The sequence below is a fragment of the Mus caroli genome, unplaced genomic scaffold (genome assembly GCF_978045245.1).
Source record: "Mus caroli unplaced genomic scaffold, Mus_caroli_1 scaffold_14, whole genome shotgun sequence".
Classification (NCBI taxonomy): Eukaryota; Metazoa; Chordata; class Mammalia; order Rodentia; family Muridae; genus Mus; species Mus caroli.
The window spans coordinates 117,130,810-117,152,922 of record NW_028227269.1 but is presented as its reverse complement, the minus strand read 5'-3'; the positions used below and the strand labels follow the sequence as shown (position 1 = coordinate 117,152,922).

The 22,113-nt window shown below is 37.9% G+C and overlaps 1 pseudogene; it reads right to left on the bottom strand.

The window, feature by feature from the left end:
- Window positions 1–15,682: 15,682 nt before the first annotated feature.
- LOC110306652 (28S rRNA (cytosine-C(5))-methyltransferase pseudogene) overlaps window positions 15,683–22,113 on the bottom strand; it is a 50,511-nt pseudogene continuing 44,080 nt past the window's right edge.

The window sequence follows — 22,113 nt, the reverse complement described above, 5'->3', positions numbered from 1 at the left end:
ATCACACTCCAATCCACGAGTCAATATTTTGCTAGAAAACAAGTTGAAAGTTTAAACTTCTTTGAAAAAGGTTTCCTTTCATTTGAATCAATGCAAAGGCCATGAGAATATGACATCTTGGTTCATCTGGTCAGACATAAACTTCTTTATAATACTTTAGAAAGTTAATCTTGAATTCCCATTTGGCTCAACTATGCAATAAGAGTGGCACCAAGAGTTGTGTTGTCTGTATCACGTCCCCAATCCCCAGAGATAGTTCTTCTTTTAAAGCATTTGAAAAGTTAAAAATAGATTCTTGAAAAGAAGTCCTATTATCTCATCCCATGGCCTTTACCAAAGATTGGAAGCTGTAAGAGTCTAGTCTCAGAGGCCATTTATTCCTATGTGTGTAATTAGTTGAGTGTTGAAGTCTCTGAAGACATGAGAGCAAACAGGGCCCAGTCAGTGGTCAGAGGAACTAGGCCTATCCTCCCAAGGGACAAGAACTTACTGTTCTAAAGCTGCTGTGCTGTCCTTATAAGCACTGTAGAGTCACCACTGAGGAAACTGGCTATGAAGCAATGTGTCTTTCTCTGTTGTACTCAGCATATGTGAATTTGCTTTTCAAAATATCAAGGAAAGAAGGATGAGAAGAGAGATAAAATGGGATACAAGAATAAAAGGAGGAAAGGAGGGAAAAGGAGCATATGCTCCCTCCATAGTCTCCAAAGTCTCAAGAATTTCCTTCCATTCTTGTGCAACCCAACCTGACACCTCTGAAATTGGGTACATTTACTTGTCTATTCAATTATTTTGAGCTAAACTGAAAGACAAGCACTTTTTGAGAAATTGTTAGACAAATTGTCTTAGGGTGTTGTGAAGAGACACCATGACCATAGCAACTCTTACAAGGAAACGTTTAATTGGGACTGGTTTACAGGTTCAGAGGTTCAGTCCATTACTATCAAGGCAGGATCATGACAACATCCAAGCAGATGTGAAGCTGGAGCAGCTGAGAGTTTCACCTCTTGTTCCAAAGGCAGCTAGGAGAAGACTAGCATCATCAGGCAGCTAAGACAAGGGTCTTAAAGTCCATGTCCACAATGGCATACTTCCTCCAACAAGGTCACAACTACTCCAAAAAGACCACACCTCCTAATAGTAGCACTCCCTGGGCTAAACATATTAAAACCACCACACAAATCAATTTCCTGCATCATATGAAACTTTTTCATATAAAAAGTACAGTCTCAACCTCCATAGTCAATGATGTCCCAAGCTGTTATTTTGGGTAGATATTTCCTTCAAGCAAGACTTCACTTTTGCAGAAAGGAAAATGCTTTCCCAGAAACTATCTTTGGACTTTACCAGTTTACAAGCATTTAAAATGAAACGCAGCACTTATGTGGAGGGACACTGCCTTTGCCTTCTGTTACAGGAAAAGGAAGACACACCAAAGGTTCTGAAAAATGCAAAATGGCTAGACACTGCACTGGGTTCTCCTGTTGTCTGCTGAGCCAGCCAAAGTTCATGTACTTTAGTCATCTCTGCTTTTCCTGTCACATAGCTGATGCTACATGAGGCTATTTTCCAAAATGTATGAAACTTTCCATTCATTCTGCTACTCTGGAGCTTAAAATGAAGTAAGGAAGTCTGTTTAGCAAAGAATATGGCTATGACTATTAATAATGAAACTATTTTGTAACCAAACCACTCTGCACTGAAAAATATACAGGAACCTACTGAATCTTGTTATTTTTGTATTTGATTTTGGAGTTGTGATTAAAGCAATAAGAATATTGGCCAGAGTTAAGTTCCTGGTTCTCTCAATTTGTATGTAATGCTAAGAATCCTATAGTTGACAACATTGGGCTTTAATGTGTTCATGTTAAACTAGAAATGATTTTTCATTTCAAGAAGTTGTAAAGCATGCCAGTAGGCAAGACTTGCAATGTCTTTAGAGAAAATGGGATGTATACATAAAGTGTTCAGAAATACTATAGTCTATGTTCCTTCTATGTGGGAGGAGGTTGTCTCAGGGACAAGACTGGGGTACCAATCATTTATAATGCTGCCACTTAGTGGTCTCTAACATTTTCTTATGGGTTTTCCTATTTTGCCGCTCCAGTGGGTAGAAATGACATAGTGCTTGATTTTTTTATTTTATGGTAACATTTTTATACAGTTCTGACCAAATGCCTAAAGTAATTAAAAGATCTTAAAAGATAACATTATAGTGGTTTTCAGAAATGTGCACCTCATTGTCCTCTCTTTCTTCTCTCTCTCTTTTCTCTCTCTCTCTCTCTGTCTCATCTCTCTGTCTCTGTCTCTCTCTCCCTCTCTTTCTCTCCCCCCTCCCCCACACACTTAACTCCATGTGTGGCTGAAATGACTATTTGAACCTTTGATCTCTCACCTCTACTTCCTGAATGCACTGCCATCCCAGTTTATGCTTTGCTTGGATGGAAACCAGAGATTCCAGCATGCTACACACATAATGTCCACTGAACAACTTACTCAGAAGGGTTTACTTCCTATTTGGAGAAAGATTTTATGAGTATTTGTGAGTGGAGAACACATGTCAATGTTACAAGTCTTCCTCTCTCTATGACCTTTTGAGATAGGTTCTCTTATTTAATCTAAAGCTTACTGATTGTCTAGATAAACTGACCTGTGAGTCCTTGGTATCATGTTGTCTCTCTTCCTCACTCCCTAAGTGCTGGGATTATGACAAGCACTACTATGCCTAGTGATTTTCTTACATGGGTTTTAAGCATCCAAACTTACACCTTCAAGATGGCTCATCAAACACTTTACCGACTGAACCATCTCTCCAGACCCCAAACATCCATTTTTCAATTAAGCCATTATAACACACCAGACTAAAACTTGGGAAGCTAGTGTGTTTTAAAATTCATAAATTACTTCAGTTGTTTTCTAACTTAGGCGGTTACTCAGGGATCATTTCTCCCTAGAGTGTGTCAACTAAGGGTTTAAGTAGTGAAGACTCCAGTTTAGGAACATATAATAATGAATGGAAACATAAATTATTCAAATTAAATACACCAATGTATAGTTATATAAGTTATCTTTATATTTAGCTGTTTTATAGCAATGTCACTGGAAAATTATAAGAATAATAATGCTTGTACATGGTATTAGACAAATGCTTGTATTTTTCTGGTTTGTTTGTTTGGTTTTTGGTCCAGGAAGTAGCTCTATATTTGACCTGCATTTTTCTCTGTTCTAATGAGCAACAAAGACAAGTTGCACTTCAAATTCATTTTAAGCATTTTACCTTTGACTCTAAAGTGGGAAAATGTAAAGTATGATTTATCTTATTCTTTGTAGCTCAAACTATGTACAAGCATTTGTCTAAGGTTTGAAATAACATTTTTCTTTAAATTTAGAGTGTTGAATTTTTTTTAAAGACATCTAAAGAAAAAAATTGATCATGGCAGAAAATGGTAATTTGGCAGAAAATGAGAATCTGCTTAGTATGTTTCATTTTAGGATCTTAAATGGCTGAGAGGTTAATGCTGTTCTCATCGGTTGGATTTCTTACATTATATGAGAGAAAAGAACAAGAAAGACCTCTTACAACAAAGAAAAATCCTGGAGTATTTTGGTTTCCATGGAAACTGGAAGAACAGGTTGGTGAGAGTTTCCAGTCACAAGGTAGAAAGGAGTCTGATCCGAATCTCAAATCTTTATGGTATACTGCATCATCACCTTAGAGAGGATTCTTCAAGCTTTAGACAGGATTACATGTGAAGGACTGAAATACAGTAGCTCAAAAGAAGGCAGCATGGTAATTCTATGACTGGAGAATAACATTGCAAACAAGCTGGCCACATAGGCTTTCTGATGCTAAGAACTCAGTAGTAGAGACAACTAGAGGGTGCTGAGCTTCTCTGAGGCATTATACAGCACACAGCAAGATGGATTGTGAGTCCCAAACTGAAGGAACACCACTGTAGAAATAATGGGGGTTTTCTTGTGAATTTCTGTACCAACTGCTCTTGAATAATTCAGCATCATTTGGGACATAGAAATTATCCCATGAACTGTAAGTTATCCTGAAGAGTCTAACAACATAAACACCTTTCTGTTTTGGATAGGCAGATTTTGTTTCTTTAGAATAAACCTCCAGGAAGTGAACATGGATGTAGATTATGTGAGTTAATTAGGGTAGTTTTGTTTTGTTTTGTTTTTTCATTTGTTTGTTTGGATTTTTTGGAGGTAGTAGTACTTTATTGAAACAATATTGTTTAGGAATTGTGCAGAATTAGAAGCTCCAGAAAAATGTGTACTGAATGATGAATAATGTGAATCAAATGACATAAAATAGACCAGAAAAAGAGGGAAGTCAAGAGTGAGCAAAGATTAATGTCCACATGACAGATGGACTTCACCATGCCCATCATCCCACTGACTAGAAGATGCCATGACAGACTCATTCTTTTCACCAAAATTTCTTTTTACTATCATTTATATACTTTCTAAACAGACTTTAATCTTTTAAGAACAATTTTAGACTTAAGGAATACTTCAAAGGCAAATATAGAGATTTCCATATGCTCTGTGTCCAGCCCAGTAGATTTGTACTGGAACACAACAAGTTCCTCTCAGAGGCATAATCCAATTTCCCAAACTGTAGAAGCATACACATTTACCTGTTTTAGCTATTTCTGTAGTATGTTCTAACTTGCAAATGTATGTCCATATAAGGACATAATCTTCTAGTTTAAATGTTGGCAATTGACTGTTTGGGCTGGAACAAAGGGATCAGGTACATTATCCATCATATGCTTTCCCTTGCCCCAGGTGCCAAGCAAAACAAAATTTTAAAAACAGTATGTTCAGTTTTAATATCATTGCAATGTTCAAGATAAAAATCATTAGAAAAAAATGAAGTTGCTTAAAAATTGAGTTATCTTCTAATTTTTAATCTAAAAAGAACCATTAGAAAAAATTTTTTTGCTAACATATATATTGTAAGAAACACTGAAATGACATCTTTAAAGTAAAGGAAAATGCTTTTGCAGAAGAGGAGAAACTCCAGGAAAAAAAAAAGGTGTGCCAGAAGAAGTAAGATAAAGGAAATTTAAACTATTTAAACTGTATTTATATTAATATTTAAACTTATATTATAAACATCAATAAAACACTTATAGCAGCTGATGGGGTTTATGAGATACATAGAAAAATAGGCAGATGAGCCATGCACAAAGAAAAACATGGAGAGTATATGAAGCTGATGATGGTGATATTAACTGTACAAGAGGTGATAAAGCACCAGTATAAGGTGAGTGTGGAAGTCACAGTGTATATCCTAAAACAAACAGTGGCCACTGAAAGAATAATAGTAAAGAAACCACATAGCTTGTCTGCCACAGAGGAGTCAAGCAGGGAGATCATTCCTTTCCAGGTTCTTTTCTGTGTATCTACATGTCTCTGTACTAGTACTCTGCTGGAGTGTTGTTGTTGTTTTGCTTGTGTGTGTGTGTGTGTCTGTGTGTCTGTGTCTGTCTGTGTGTGTGCATGTGTGTGTGAAGTATAACTTAAGATTAAGTATGGTAATGTCTCTAGCATTACTCTTTTTGTTCAACATTCCCTTGGATATATGGGGTCTTTGTGTTTTCATGTGAATTTTATGGTTACATTTTATATTTCTGTGAAGAATCTGACTGTTGGGATTTCATGGGATCTATCAATTCTACCAACTCATGTTCATAGAAATTCTTTCCATCTTCTACTGTCTTTCTCAATTTCTTTCTTCAGAATATTAAAGTTTGCATTCAGGGCCTTCTTGGTTATGTTTGCTCTGAGGGGTTTTGTTTTTGAAATTATTATCAAAGAAACTATTTCTTTCTTGGGGTATTTGTCATTGGTATACAGAACAGCTACTAATTTTTATATGTTAACTTTGTTTCCTTCTACTTCAATAAAAGTGTTTATTACCATTAAGAGTTTTGGATTCCTTAGTGTCTCTTATGTATAGAATCATATCATTTACAAATAAGAATAGTTGACTTCTTTTCCTATTCTTATCCCCTTTGTTTCTTTACCTTATATTATTGCTCTAGATAAGACTTAAAATACTTTATTGAATAGAAGTGGAGACAGTGCCAGCCCAGTAAGGAAGCCTTTGCCTGCTGATATAGGCTACTTGTTTGGCTTTTGTTTGGCCTCTTCCTTCCTTAAGACCAACAGCACAATATCTTCAATATCTCTTTAGATTCTGATATTCCTACCTTCACATTTTGGGTGTTAGAAGGTGTGTGGTCAAGTGTGTACAACAGATTATATTTTCAATCCATCTCCAGAGTTTTAAATAACCCTAAATTAAAAATCTCTTTTGCCCTAGAATGTAACATTGCTATAGGTTCCCAGATTCTGGATGGTAGCTGCCCTAGTGATGCACTTAAATCAACAAAAGACTGAATCAGTGGAGCAATAGTGTTGTTTACATTGACTGACAGGTTCCAAGGACTTTTGCTAGAATATATTTCAACTTTCACTAAGTCACCTGAAAAAGAACACAGGTATAACCTAAGGTATTCGCTACTGGAAAAAAAAGACACAAAATAGCTAATCGAGACTACTTCACAGATTGCAATTGTAACATGTTTTTTAAAACTATGTTAAGTCATTAAATGCAGTGAACAGAGTTGCCTTAAAATATCTGAAGGGTAAAATTATAAAACAGAACATTTCATGTATTATACATATATAGTTTAGGTGAAATTTCACACCTGTATTGACAATGCTCCCTTTAAGAGCCAAAGACCATCTAATAAAAACCCCAACATCATACATGAGAAGAGTTATTGGTCAACATTATCAGAGGCCCCAAAACACTACAGGCATTTGCTTTTGCTATTGCCATTGGTTGTCCACCAGAAATGGAAACCCTTCAGATTCAGTGTTGTGGATAACCCTAGAAATAATTACATTTGATGTTAATTCTGTTCTTCTGTGAGTGATTGCAAACAAGGACTGAGTCAGCACTCAGGCGATTTCCTGTAAACCTGCTTCCCACCTTATTTGTAAAATAAAGGAGAGCTGATGATTGGGCAGAAAAAAGGGAAGGTGGAGTGGAAGGAGAAAATGGAAGAGGGAGAGGATGCAGAAGAGGAGGAAGAAAAGTAAAAGTGGAGCAGAAGTACATGGCCTGGAGAATCTTATAATCTATAAGGGGTCTCATAGATGTGGAAGATGGTAGTATAGTGGTAGATCTGTCCAATCTAGGCATACAACATGTAATCATATTAACTGAGTTGTTGCTGTAAATCTGCTCCCAAATATGCCCCAGCAACAATACAGGACCAGAGGTACTTGAACTGAATTAGCCGAAAGCCTCTTTCTTCGGGATTAGCTCATGGCATTAGAAGGTACCAGCAAGCTCCCAAAGGAAAGACACAATCAAAAGTCCTACCTAGCCACAATACCTATAAACTACAAAAATAACCATGATGGCAGGAGAACTCTATAGTAATATGCCTACCTTCAGCTAACCAACAGATCTCTAACTGTATGTTAGGTTTGCTCAACAGGAGGAAAATTATGCCTAGTAATTAAAACCAAGCCAACTAACCAGGGCTAATGAAGTCATGGATCTAGGAGAACAACCTCCAAGAAGAACAACCATCACTTTACTAAAACAATATAATACCTAGCTACATTCCAATTTATATTTACACCCACAGGTAAGTACAGTCATTACTCTCCATCAAGGAAACTTCTCTTTGAAATAGATGGCAGCTATTTTAGAAACCTATAACCAATCAAAATGCAGAGTTGTGTAGCTCAGCCCCAATGAGCTACATTCATCTACTATATGATTTCCACAATAAGGCCCAGGGAACATTGTAGAAGAAGGGGTAGAAAATTGTATAAGCCAAAGGAGCTGGTAGTTTTCTATAAGACTACCTAAAGATACATTCATAAAATCTTACCAACATGACTGCCTAACATGAACTAAATAAAGACAATACTAATAAGCATGCCCAAATCGACACGGAAAATCCCAGGAGGCCTCAACCCTATACAAAAATCTATGAGCAACAAGGAATTCTGAACAAAAAGGAGAAATGGTCTTCTCCAGGGTCTAAGAGCACACCAATTTGCTACTCAGTACCAAATTATCATCCATAAAAACATATATTCAAGTAACATCCAGACTGAACTTGTTGTACCTATGTATTAGGAATATATGTGTATGTATGTGTGTGTGTGAATATGCATAATATGTATTCACATGTGTGTATATAAAAGAAGGGCATATTGGAGGGTTTTAGAGAAGAAAGGGAAGAGGAAAATTATGTAATTATATTAATGTCAAAAATAAAATACTTAAAAATATGAAAAACATTTAAATTTTGATGAATTACCAAGTCGATATTCCAGAAATAAGTACACAATAATCAAAATAAAAATAGTAATTAAAATACTTGGCAGTAATCTGGACCCAAAAGAAAAGATTTATTCATTTTTTTTTCCTGCTGACGATTGAATATATAGTAGGCAAGTATTCTACCACTGAATTCTATACCTAGCACGTTATCTTTATTGTTTTTATTAAATTTTTTTCATTCAATATATTCTGATAATTCTTTTCCCCCAACTTCTCTCATCTTCTCCCCACATCCCCACCCACCCAACTCCATTTTCTCTTTCTCTACCTTTCCTCTTTCTCTCTAAAAAGGATATAGGCAAACAAACAAACAAAAAAACATGAGAAACACAGATAAGCATACACACTCACATACACAAAGACATACACAAAACTCACAAAAATACCAAATCCTAATACACAAGCAAAAGACTAAGATAAAAAGTCTCCAAACACAGAAATTACTGCAGGGCATGGAACCTACCCTAAACATGGTTAATATAACCAGTGAGACTCCAATGAAGAAAACTACAGGTTTTGTTTGTAGTGGTGGTTTTCTTTCTTTCTTTTTTTCAAGAAGATATCAATTGTAGATAGATTCTTGATTAGCATAAGAATTGGAGACCCCTGGGATCTCATCTGGCAACAACCTGTTCAGATTATGTGCATGTTGCCACAGTCTGTTTTTCATATGTACATCAGTCCTATTATGTCTGGAAAATATTGTTTCCTCAGAGTCATCCGTCTCTTTTGGCTCTTACAATCTATCTTATTCCTCTTCTGCATAGTTCCCTGAGACCTGAGTGCTCCAAAATCTCTTACTATCTAAAATTGTCTAGTTGTGCATCTCTGTTTTCATTTCCACCCACTGCAAGAGAAAGCTTCTTTGGTGACAGCTGACTGAGACACTGATCTATGTGTATAGCAGAATTTCATTAGGAGTCATTTAATTGCTTTTTCTTTTAATGGAACATTATTTTGTTTTCTCCTAGGTTGATGGCCTATATAGTCTCAGGCTCTCTGCCACCCAAGCAGAGTCAGGTATGCGTTCCACCTTGTGTAGTGGCCCTTAATTCCAATCAAAGAGTCATTGGTTACTACAACAATGACTGCATCAGCATATATAGTAGAGAGGTCTTTACTATATTGGGCTGATAAACACCTTTCTCCTTTGGTACCATGAAGAGTACTGTGGGAAGCCACATGTTCCGTTGCAGAGTGGCGCTGGCTACCGCTGGCCACAGCCCATGATTATGGGTAAACAACCAATGTGCGCATGTGCATAAGAGTTTTTTGCCGAGTCACTGCCTGGCCCAAGGCATATTAATGAGGTAATGGTAGCATAACCAATCAGGTATGGACACGTCACTCCTAGGCCTATATAAGCAGCACCATTTCTGGGGCTCAGGGTCTCCTCGCCTCTGCAATCAAGCTCTCCCAATAAACGTGTGCAGAAAAATCCTGTTGCAGCGTCATTCTTGCTGGCGAGTTGGGTGTGGGCAAGAGATGGAGCCTCTAATTAGGTGTCAGCTGGATTTCTCCTTGTTTAATGAGATATGTAAGTGTTGTCTTCAGCAATAGGGCCTTATCATCAGGTTGTAAAGAGTCACCAATAACTTTGGCAATAGCCTAAGGTGTTTGGGTGTTTCCAATGGGGCTTCTTTGGTCCCTTTGGCCAACAACTCAACTAGATGTAACCCATTCCTGGCACTGGAGGTTTTATATTTTTGAGACAGGCTCTCCTTATGTTTTCTACACTGGCCTGAAATTTCGCATTTCACCTGTTCTCTTTCTGCCTCAGCCTACAAAGTAGCTGAGGAAAAGAATAGGGAAAAAGATACAGAGGAAAACTACCAAAAATATTGTAATAAAACTGTTGGCATTGTGAGAAAATTCACCTAGAGTACTTTAATTTCCAGTATATTGGAAAATAACAATTACTAAAATTCTATTTATCCTGTAGACAAGCAAAAAATGAGATATTAGCTTAAGGATTTCAACTGAATTAAAATATGGTAAGATATGTGCATAATGACTATATTAAACAAAAACAGTGTTTCAAAGTTTTAGAACTATTAATGGAATCTTAACAATATGGTAATTTAAACAACACTGTGCAATAACAACAGTTGACATGCCAACATAGATGGGTGAAATCTTATGATGTCCTATGTATAGATGAAGCTTTGTTTGCTAAAGGCTAAAGGCAAACAAAGCTCACAAGAAAGGAGGGATTAGTCTTTTCTAAAGAGGGATTCCCTGATAGGGATTACTACTCCTAATACATGTACATAAGAACAACACTAAGTGGACTCAGCAGTGCACATATGTGCATGTACATGTGTGTATGTGTGCACACATACATACTTATAATCTGTAACAGTAGAAGAGGGCAAGAAATAGAGAGAGAATGATAGAAGACATAAGATGAGCTGGATGAAGAGAATGTGAGAAGGAAATGATTTAAATACAGTACTCATGTATAAATTTCATAATAATATTATTAATATTAAAAATAGAGTATATTTTATTAGCATTTAACTAATCCAATATATGTTTATATATTAAAGTAAAACTTATATACATTGTAACATATTATTCAAATGTTAATAGAAAAGTCTCCCCTTCCAAAAAATACAAAGAATAAAAGAAAAATCACTAAGAAATTTTAATAAAACAAGAAAATTATTTTCTAAGATATAAATGAATAACAAAGCCATATTCATAATATTGGTCCTAGAATGACTGATACAGTTGGTAAAACTACAGGATAGGAAATATCAAGACTAAAACAAGGGCACCACAAGTAAACAATAGGATGAGTGAATACTCAATACATGAAAAGTATTTTTAGCATGTTAAGGAACAAGTAAAACATTGCTTGATATAATTTTTTTTTTTTTTTTTTTTTTTTTGGTTTTTCGAGACAGGGTTTCTCTGTATAGTCCTGACTGTCCTGGAACTCACTTTGTAGACCAGGCTGGCCTCGAACTCAGAAATCCGCCTGCCTCTGCCTCCCAAGTGCTGGGACTAAAGGTGTGCGCCACCACGCCCGCCTGATATAATTTTTTAAATTAGTTAAAGAACAACTGCCATAAAGAACACATGCAAAGTTACGTTTCAAAAATATAACACTCACAACAGAGTTTAAATCTTAAGAAATTAAAAATATCTCAATATCAAATTTATAAAGCATTCAGAAAAATTTTTAAGTATCAAATAAATGAAAAATTCATGTTTGTGAATGGGAATATTCATTATTGTAAAGCAGTAAGTTTCTTAAGTTTGACCTGTATTCTTGGTCCCTTTGAAAAATCTATTGTGGGTCTTTATGGAAGCTCATAAACTAAGTATGAATGAATCTCAAAATGCAAAATGTCAATAATATACATCAGCCTGTCTTAATAAAGACAGTGGGTCTGAGGAGATGGCTCTGTCAGTAAAGCTTTTGCTGTGTAAATGTTAGGACCTGAATACAAAGCTCCAGAACTCAAGTAAAGCTTTGTGTGATAATGTGCATATGTAGTCAAAGTGACATGAGGTGGAGGCAGGAAAATTCCAGGAAGCTCACAGTAGTGAAAAAATAAATAAAACCCCTCTCAAACAAGGTAAAAAATGAGAATATGGTAGACAGGCACTATGTGGGTGGGTGTGTGTGTGTGTGGAGAGAGAGAGAGAGAGAGAGAGAGAGAGAGAGAGAGAGAGAGAGAGAGAGAGAGAGAAGACAGACAGAAAGGGACAGAGAGACATAGAGAGGAAGAAACAACTTCATTAAATAATAAATAATAAATCTAGCATGTTACTGTTATATCTAGACTTAAGCACCAAAAAAAAAAAAAATCAAATGAGCATAAAGTTTAACTTAAATTTGGGAAAGGAAACTTCCATCACACTGCTAATGAGATTGCAAACTGGTCCAGACACTCTAGAAATCAATATGGAGAATTCTCAAAAGGCTAAAAATAAGTCTACCAAATGACACAACTATACCATACCTACCACAGGCCCAAAGGACTTGACTTCCTATTTCACTTATGTTTACTCATCCACACCTGTTGCTCCATTTATGATAGCTAGGAAGTGGAAACAACTGAAGTTAGAATGAATAATGAAAATGTGGTACATAAGCACAGTAGAAAAATAAAAAGCCATAAAGTTTATAGATAAATGAATGGAATTAGAAAAGATCATACTGAGTGAGGTACCCAGATCCAGAAAGAGAAATGCTGCGTGTTCTACCTCAACTGTTCCTAGCTCTAAATCTTCAGATGTGAATATATAACATGGAAGAACTGCAGAAACCATGAAAGGAACCACTGGGGTAGAGGATGAAGAGAGAAAGGGGAATAGCGAGTATACACAATCTCATGGAGGAAATGAGAAAAATTGGAGGGAACTCTAATTATGGAGGGGGGAAGATTAGTTAATACAGGCAAAGGAGGAAGAAGAATAAAATAAAAATAACAGTAAGCATGTCTGCAAAAGTCGTAGGATGAGTTATGATCTTGCTACCTAAAATTATAGATAATTCATATGTTTGTGAATAAGCATATATACATAGTTTAAGGAAATTTTACCATCTTGGATGACCATACTGTCTTCAAAAGCCATCCATAGATTATCTAACAAAACTCTTAACATTAACAATGAAAAGTTATTTTTTTGAGTTTTTGGTCAGGATTGTCCAATTTTGAGACACTCAAAATATCTATTGTTGTCCTTGATTGTTTCTCAGAGGGCTAAGGTAAGTCCCAACTGCTGAAGACACCATGCACTTCAGAAACAGAGCCCAGAGTCCCATGAGTTGGAACTTACATAATGCTACCTCAAGGACCAGTTTTCATGGTTTTAGAAAGCTCCAAGCAAGCTTCCAAAAGACGGAAGCTACAAACAGTCCTACCTAGCTATGATGTCTATGGATCACAACAATGACTAGCATGGCATGATAACCATAAAGATAAAATGGTGGTACATACACTTTGGTGATAACCAACAGGTTTCTAAGAACCACAGAAAAATTGGAAAACTATGCTTGGTACTGGAAACTTAGCCAACTATCTAGGGCTAGTGAAGTCATGTATCTTGAAGAACTTTCAATTCCCACGTTAATAAACTAGCATAAATTCTAACTACTTCCTTAATATGTATCTTTATACCCAGAGATAAGTATAGTTCTCATTCCCTGATCCCCACCCCCACAGATAGAAACTCCTACAGAAAATTAAAGCTGATCATCACATTTCTTACATGGTACAAATATGCCAGTTCAAAAGTGAAAGTTAGTATATTTTATGATTTAGAGATGATTTCTATTCTTAAAAAAAAGACATTCAATAGGTGAAAACAAAAAGTATAAGGTGAAACTGAGGAGATTCTTCAAAACAGAAGTAATCCATAGTGCCCAGTGCAGTCTACTAGATGCCATGTGAGACTTTTCTGGCTGATAATAAACCTACTCTCAAAAGCATCTTAATGTGCCTCATAAATTAAATGGTCTTTTGACTGATATTTCTATTTTGAAACCTAATTTTGAAATAGTTATAGCCTCTGATTGGAGATCCTGTTCAGTTACACGGGATGAAACTTCTTGAGTCTGCTGGGCCTCTCCTGTGATAGGTTCCAACCTTCTGTTTCCCCAGCTGACATTCATACACACATAAGTTATCAGCTATCTCTTTTTCACTTTTCCTTTATGACCTTATAACATGAATACTTTACCATATTTTCAGAAAGGAATGTATTCAAAATAAACAATGCCAGGTTTTCTATTCTTTATCCATTTAAGTGCCTTCTTGCAGTGACATCTACTTTAGATAGGCATCACAACAAAAACCAGAGATGGTAATTTCCTCTCAGAAACAAGACCTTTTTTCATCCTCCTGAAAAATGTCCCTTTCTTTTTGCATATTTGGTCCTGTGTATCTATTGCCATTACTGATTTATTACTTTAAAATAATTATTTTCATAATTATACACATTCATTTTGTCAATTTGTTAGATTTACACAGTAAGTAGGAATTAGTAATTAATGTCTGAACTAGTAGAGCCTCAGTTTGTCACAATCAGAAACATGCTTAGATTCCCAGCAATGCACTTTCTTCCAATTCTGTTCTCCTGGCTTTTATCCACAATAGCACTGAAGATTAAGATTTAATTAATGTATTAAAAGGTCACCTTATCATCAAGGATATCAGCCCAGATACAAGAGACATAGGATAATTTGCTGGGGTTGTTTTGATTATCTGAGACAGGACTAAAGTCATGATTGAAGGGCTATGTAAATAAGTGGGTTCGAGTGAGTATTGAGAGTACCTCACGTTGTGTTTCTCTCTGAGATGCACATGCAGTTTTTATTGAATATGCAGAGGTAATATCGATCAGCTTCTTCCTTCTATATTTCATCACCTTGACCATGAGAGAGAGCATAATAGATGTCTCATTGAAAGACACATGTTGATCTGCTGTGCGACAGCATGAACTTAAACTTGAGTGGGAACCCTGTTCTCTAAGACTCATTATGAACTTATAAGCTCTTATTAAAGAGAAAACTTTGAAACCAAAATCCTTGTCTTATGGGGGGAAGGAAGGTGAAAACTTCACAGTTGCTGTATATTCCAATTCTGTTTTTATGAGCACAGTAAAAAGTATCTTGGGTAAATGTCATTGCAAATAAAATGTATACTTGCTTCCTCTATACCCACATTGAGCTCTAAGGTGTAAATACAGTTGTGAGCCTTAAACTACAGCACTTGTAACATGCAAAAAACAAAACTGTTTCCAAGATTTTCATAACAGCCTGGATCCGTGAGGATAAAAAGTTCTTTACATATCCTTGTGCAGGCAGGCCAGGAGAAAGATGAGCATCTTTGTTTAAAATCTGCTGGATCTCAGAACATAATTTTAGAAAGAAGAATGAAATTGATTTGTCCTGGATGGGCTAAAATTAGAATAGAAATGTGACTCGAGGTTGGACTACCATTGATAAGCCTGAGAGGAGTTCAATTGCAATAATGAAAAGCAGCTCTTGCCAGCTGACTACTGCACACACAGAATAGAGCTCATCATTGTGCTTTCCACAGTGAGAGCTGGGCTCAGAGGGTATAACTAGTGAGATCATTCTGTTCATTTTTCTTCCTGTAGAGGTAAGGTCCAGCAGCATCCTGCAAGGTCTCTGTATTATGAGGCTGGTCACACAATGCTAATTAGAAAGAAGCTGGGTTCTTATAGGTACAGAACTTATTTTAGATGAGGTTTATGACCGTGATATGCTTAAAAGTTTACAAATTAAGGGGCTGTAGAGATGGCTTAGTGGCTAATAGCATTTGCTGTCTTCCAGAGCACCCATGTTGAGCTGCTAACACCACCTGTAACTCCAGTTTCAGGAGATTCAAAACATTCTTCTGACGTCTGTGGGGACACACATATATGTGACATGGACACATATACATATATATGAAAACAAGTTTGCAAATTGGTTTTACATGTGCCATTTAACTTAATGTAATGTGTAAACATATCTATGTGACATTCTACAAATGAAAATATGCACACAAAGATACTAATTATGTGTTCAATATATACAATCAATGAACATTATCTTAGTTTTCCTTCTGCTTCTGTGATACACACCATGGCCAAACGCAACTTAGGGATACAAGGGTTTATATGACTTACAAGTCCTGATAATACTCCATTTCTGAGGGAATCCAAGGCAGGAACCCAGGCAGGGCAGGAACCTGGAGACAATAATGAAAGCAGATGCCATGGAGGAATGGGCTTACTGGCTTGCTTGCTCAGATTGCTACTATATACAGACCAGGCACACCTCTGCAAAGGGCTGGCCTGAGCTATCCTATGTTAATCATTGATCAAGAAAATATGTCATAGACTTGCCTACAGACCAATCTGATGGAGACATTTTTTGCAGTTGAGGTTTGTACTGGCTAGTTTTGTGTCAACTTGACACAGGCTGGAGTTATCACAAAGAAAGGAGCTTTAGTTGGGGAAGTGCCTCCATGAGATCCAGCTGTAGGGCATTTTCTCAATTAGTGATCAAGGGGGAAGGGTCCCTTGTGGGTGGTGCCATCCCTGGGCTGGTAGTCTTGGGTTCTATAAGAGAGAAGGCTGAGCAAGCCAGGGGAAGCAAGCCAGTAAAGAACATCCCTCCATGGCCTCTGTATCAGCTCCTGCTTTCTGACCTGCTTGAGTTCCAGTCCTGACTTCCTTTGGTGATGAACAGCTGTATGAAAGTGTAAGCTAAAAAAACCCTTTCCTCCACAACTTGTTTCTTGGTCATGATGTTTTGTCCAGGAATAGAAACCATGACTAAGACAAGGTTCCTTCTTAATATATGACTCTAACTTATGCTGAGTTGACCAAAACAAGAAATCTAACTAGCACAAGGATGAAGACAATTAGAATAGTTGTAATAATCAACATTTTCAACTTATATCTCTGTTTTCAGTAACAAAGGATGAATTATGAAATTCCATAGTTGATTTACTTTTTGATCAATATAGGTAACTTAGAGCAGAAAAATAGCATACTGTTAATGTAGAACAAAGTTATGTTTGGTATCAAGACAAACTTAGTGTCAGTATTAAATACATTTGTAGAAAACAATGTAATTCTTCCTTTTGGCAACTGATGTTTAAATGAAAGAATTTAGAAAAGTTCAGAGCTACTATTCATACCATGCCACACAATAGATCATCCTGGAAGGCACATTCTGGGAAATATTTTATCAGTTGCTTTAATCACAAGAATAGTTTTATCTGAAGTGTTTATTGTACTTACTTCCTGATTCTTAATACTCTTTAATTATGTAATACATTTCGTGTGTTTACTTGTATGTCTTCTTGTATGTGTGCATGTTCATGTGCGTGTTGATATACTTGTGCATACAAAAGAGTGTGTGTGATCTCCAGATGACAAATTTAGGTGTTGTTCCCCAGTCACTGTCTTCCTTTGTATTGAGACAGCATCTCTGACTGGCTAGGCACTCACCAAATAGGCTAGATTGAGCAGTCAGAGTGCCCTACAATGTGCTAGTCATCACCTCCCCAGCATTAGAATTATAAGCATGACATGTTGTGACTTACACCTTTGCTGTGGGATATGGGAGTCAAATTCATGTCCTCATGCTTAGTTGGAAAGAACTTGGCCAGAAGACATACTGTCCATGATTTACTTTTTATAAGCAGTGGTAATGAGTATATTAAATTGCATATGTATGCACAGGAGGGAGGCCATCCTTGCACCAGGATATAAGAGTTCCAACCCAGAGACAATGTCAACGACTTTCCAAGTCTATTCAAAACAACAGAGGCTGGCTGCTGCCCTTTCTCATAGAATTCCCCCCTTTTTTCTGGTGAGGGCTTGGTGGAACTGTGGGGAGAAATAGTAGGGGTTGAGGGTCCTTTGGAAACAGCATCTTCTTTCAGGGAAGCAACTTTCTTGGCAGGCTGCTCTGATAATTGCTGCTTCCCTTTCTTTTCTCCTTCTTTTCTCCTCTTCTTCTTCTCCTTTTCTTCTCTTCTCTTCTCTTCTCTTCTCTTCTCCTTTTCTCTTCTCTTCTCTTCTCTTCTCTTCTCTTCTCCTCTCCTCTCCTCTCCTCTCCTCTCCTCTCCTCTCCTCTCCTCTCCTCTCCTCTCCTCTCCTCTCCTCTCCTCTCCTCTCCTCTCCTCTTCTCTTCTCTTCTCTTCTCTTCTCTTCTCTTCTCTTCTCTTCTCTTCTCTTCTCTTCTCTTCTCTTCTCTCTCTCTCTCTCTCTCTCTCTCTCTCTCTCTCTCTTTCTTTCTTTTGCTTTCCCAAGGGGCTGAGCACAATCCTTAAGCCTTGGGGCAGCACCGCGGGTGTTCCTGAGTCCTCACCCTTGAAAGGGGCGCTCTGTTTTGGGAAAGCAGCTTCCTTGGAGAGCTTCCATTTAGGTAGTTGTTGCTTCAGCTTCCCAGCCCTCTTTCTTTCCTGATCACTTCAGCTTTTCCATCAGACTGACTGCTTTCCCCGGGGCCTGGCAGACACTTGGGCGTATGGGACAGAAGGTTCACTGAACAAGCCTAGCCCTTTGGAGATGCCGTCCACCTTCTGAAGTGTTTCTTGAAATGTTTCTGTCTCAACAGACAACTGCTTCTTTGCTTTTGCAGCCCCGCAGACTTCTTGGTGGGCTGACAGTATTGTTCTCAGACTTTAGGGTGACCTGATCCTTCAGGTCAGGTTATGTAGGGGTAGCTGCTGCCAAGTTTCCTGCTTGCAGTTGGGGAATAGAATAGGAAATTTTCTTGAACTTGGCAATAAAGAAACCGTCCACATTGTGAGTGTGAGGGTAGAAGCAAACACAGAATGGAGTGAAAGCACTTTTCTTGGAAGCGGGTAAAACCTTCCTGGCTGAAGTCCAGGCCAGTGGGCACCAGTCGCACATTCCTCTTCTTCAAGGCATAGTCTACCACTCACTCGTTCCCCACTCGTTCTCTTCCACTGTAATAGAAGAGGTGCAGTAGACCAGATAGCCTCCGGTCTTGGAGGCAGCGTTGACTGAGAGGAAGTTCCTTCTGATGGTGGGCACAGCGCTGGATATCCTTCTCATCCTTGTTTGTCTTCACACGTCTTCGTTGGCGATGACTCCTGTGCCACTACAGGAACATCCAGTAGCACTCGATCAAAGCCCCCCTCCCTGCCGCGCCTCCACCTTGGGGATCTGGCACCCATCATAGTGGCTGATGATGGTGTTGGTGACTCCTAACTGGTGCAGGTTGCCCACAACACTCTTAAGCCGCTCTGCATTGGCATCATTGGCAAGGATCACACCTGTGTTCTTCATCAGCTAAGCTATGTAGCTGGTCTTTCCTCCAGGAGCACAGCACATGTCTAAGATCCACTCATGCTCCTGAGATGCCAGGATCATGACAGGTAGCAAACTCAAAGCTCTCTGCAGCATATAGTGTCCAGCAAGGTACTTGGGAGTAGTGCCAATATGCCGCAAGTCCAAACTTTGATCACTTTCCTAATGGATCCAGATTAACCCCATGATTGATCAGAGCTTGAGCAAGGTCTCGGCGACAGGTTTTCAAGGTGTTGTTCGGCGAGGATTCCTCGTTAGCTTCTAAGAATTCTACCAACTCAGACAGAGGGAACAGCTCCATGAGCTTACTTAACAGGAAGTCTCCATAAGAATAGTAAATGGATACTCAGTTGGAGACTGGCCTCCTCATTGAGCCTCCAAACCCCGAAGTACTCCTACTATATCCTGGATCTGCTTGTGATCCAGGTCTGGAGCCTGGGCATCCTGGTCCATCTCCCCAGCAGGGGGCACCACAAAGGCTTCCCTATTTTCTACATTAATCTTCAAATCCCCCTCTACTTTGCCATCCCTTCTGTGATGGGACTCAGAGGAAACACTATCACCTTCATCTTCATCAGTGTCCTCTTCACTCCACTGTCCCCCAGCTTCGGTGTCCTGGGTCTTCTGCTTCAGAGCAGCTCTTTCAATAGGAACAACGTTTCCTCCTCATGCTCCGAGTTAAAGTCAGCTCCATGGTCATCCATCTATCTTCACTACTGTCCTCAGAGCCCCAAAGATACCCCTGGGTCACCACACCATCTTCTTCAGTCTTCCTCCTCATCTCCATCACTGTTTTCAATTGGTGCTGAGCACGTCTCACCTCGAGCCTGAATTGCTCCTTTGGCTAATTCTCCAGGCAATATTTTAATCCCAGGAGATTTATCTGGCTTAGGGACTTCAACAGACCATGCCCTTCTCTTGGCTACCCTCTTGACAGCCTCTTAAAATTCTTATCGCCAGCTACAGGCAAAAATCTGACCAGTTCGGTCTCTGCACCCTTCAGACTGGCTCATGCTTCTCCTTCTTCGTAGGATCCAACTTGTGCCCTATGATAACTGAAGGGTCAGCTTGCCTAGACCTGGTTATGGCAAACCTAGCACCTCCAGCCAAGGCCCGCTCCACGTGCACTTGGGAGAAGAGCCCTGTGATTTAAATTATGGAACTGGGAATACTTTGAAAAAGAGAAAATTACGAGAGCACGTGAGATAAAAAATTTGTTGTGAGAGCATAAAAAATAATCTTAGTCAACACCAACTCCTATATTGTCACTGAGAAGCCAGCCAGCAGGCAGGAAGCCATCATTCTGCACAGGAAGATACTAAAATGAATCATAGGTGGGTTTTCAGTGAATACTTACAGAGTGAATGAGTGTTTATATAGCAGAGGCATCTGGTTCATGAATAAACATTTAGATTAAATGCTATAATAGCTGTAAGTTTTCAGGACACATTGGCTGAATGTATTCTTATTCTATACCTTTAGGCAATGAAGGATTTTACTCTTTCATTTTTAAAATTTGTATCTTCCTCTTCTGACATTTAATATACATATTTTATGGAGTAGTGCCCCTCTCTACTCTATTTTTAAGCATGGAATATTTTGCTGGACAGCTTTAGTCAAATTCAGATTTAATTATTGCATTAGTCCAGCAAGCTATTATAAACAAGGATGCTGAGAATCAAATAAAAAGGTTCAGTGTAACATGCTGTAACCAGATCTTCCATTTCCTACTGGAATTAAAGTATGTGAAGATAAACCAACATTTTAATATATCTTTTCTATCATTAGTTTATAACTTCTACATCAATTTGAACATTGGACTCACTTAACATACCATTCATTTAACGTTAGAGCTTCTGATCCAGTTGATATAGAATGGAATATCAGAGTTGCTGGGCATGTTCCTATATAAATAAATGAAAGATATGTTCCCCATAGCTTCTGAACATTGGTTCCACTGAACTGTTTAAGTAAATTCTAGATATCAGGAGTTACTTTGTAAGACAGATGATAAGGATGAAAGCAAATTGGAGCTACCCACAGTATCTAAGATTAAGAACTAAGTATCTCTATATAGATGTGACAAGTAAGGTAGAGTTAAGCTAGAATTTCCAGGCATTCTGTCAGTAGGCAAATTTGAAGAGTTTTGCAGGCCCCAAGACATAGGAGCTGACCAGATCCCTGGAACCTGGCTGAAGAGGTTTGGTGCCTATGAGACAACACTGGGAAAGTTCACAGAAAAAAAGTGCATACCCAGCTATTCAAGATGAGGACTTGCTGGCCAAGGTCCTCACATGCAGGACAAGACTCTGCTTCTCAGATCTAAATTAAGATTGTCTCGAACTTCCAATTCATTACTTCTATTTAAACTTCTCTAATATACACACAGCACCAAAGACAGGGGACAGGGGAGCTAAGGTTATGACTTCTGAACTCTCTGGCTCTAACTTCTAATTCTACTAATTTCCCCCAACATGTTTTAGATTTGTTACTGTGAGTCCTGAAGTGACCTCAGCACTTTATTTTGTTGTTTAAAAAATAAAAGGAAAGGAAAACAATGGAAATAAAAACATACAGAAATATTTATCTCCAAAATGTGTGAATAGCCCACTTTGCTGAAATTTGAAAATTCAAGTTTTAGTTTAAATTTACTCAATAATAATAACTTGACAATAATCATTAAATCAGTTGCTTCTTGATATGGCCTAAGCTGTTATTTTTTGTTGTTGTTGTTGGGTTGTTTTTTTTCTCCTGTTCCCAGTACAATGCTTGCATATTCTTTCCCCTAGAGCTCATTTTCTAGCTTTATTTGAAGGCAAGGAAAATAAAATATGAAACCCTCTTTTCATGGTTTCAAGTTTCATGCCATGTAACTTATCTGAGTATTCCTAAACAAA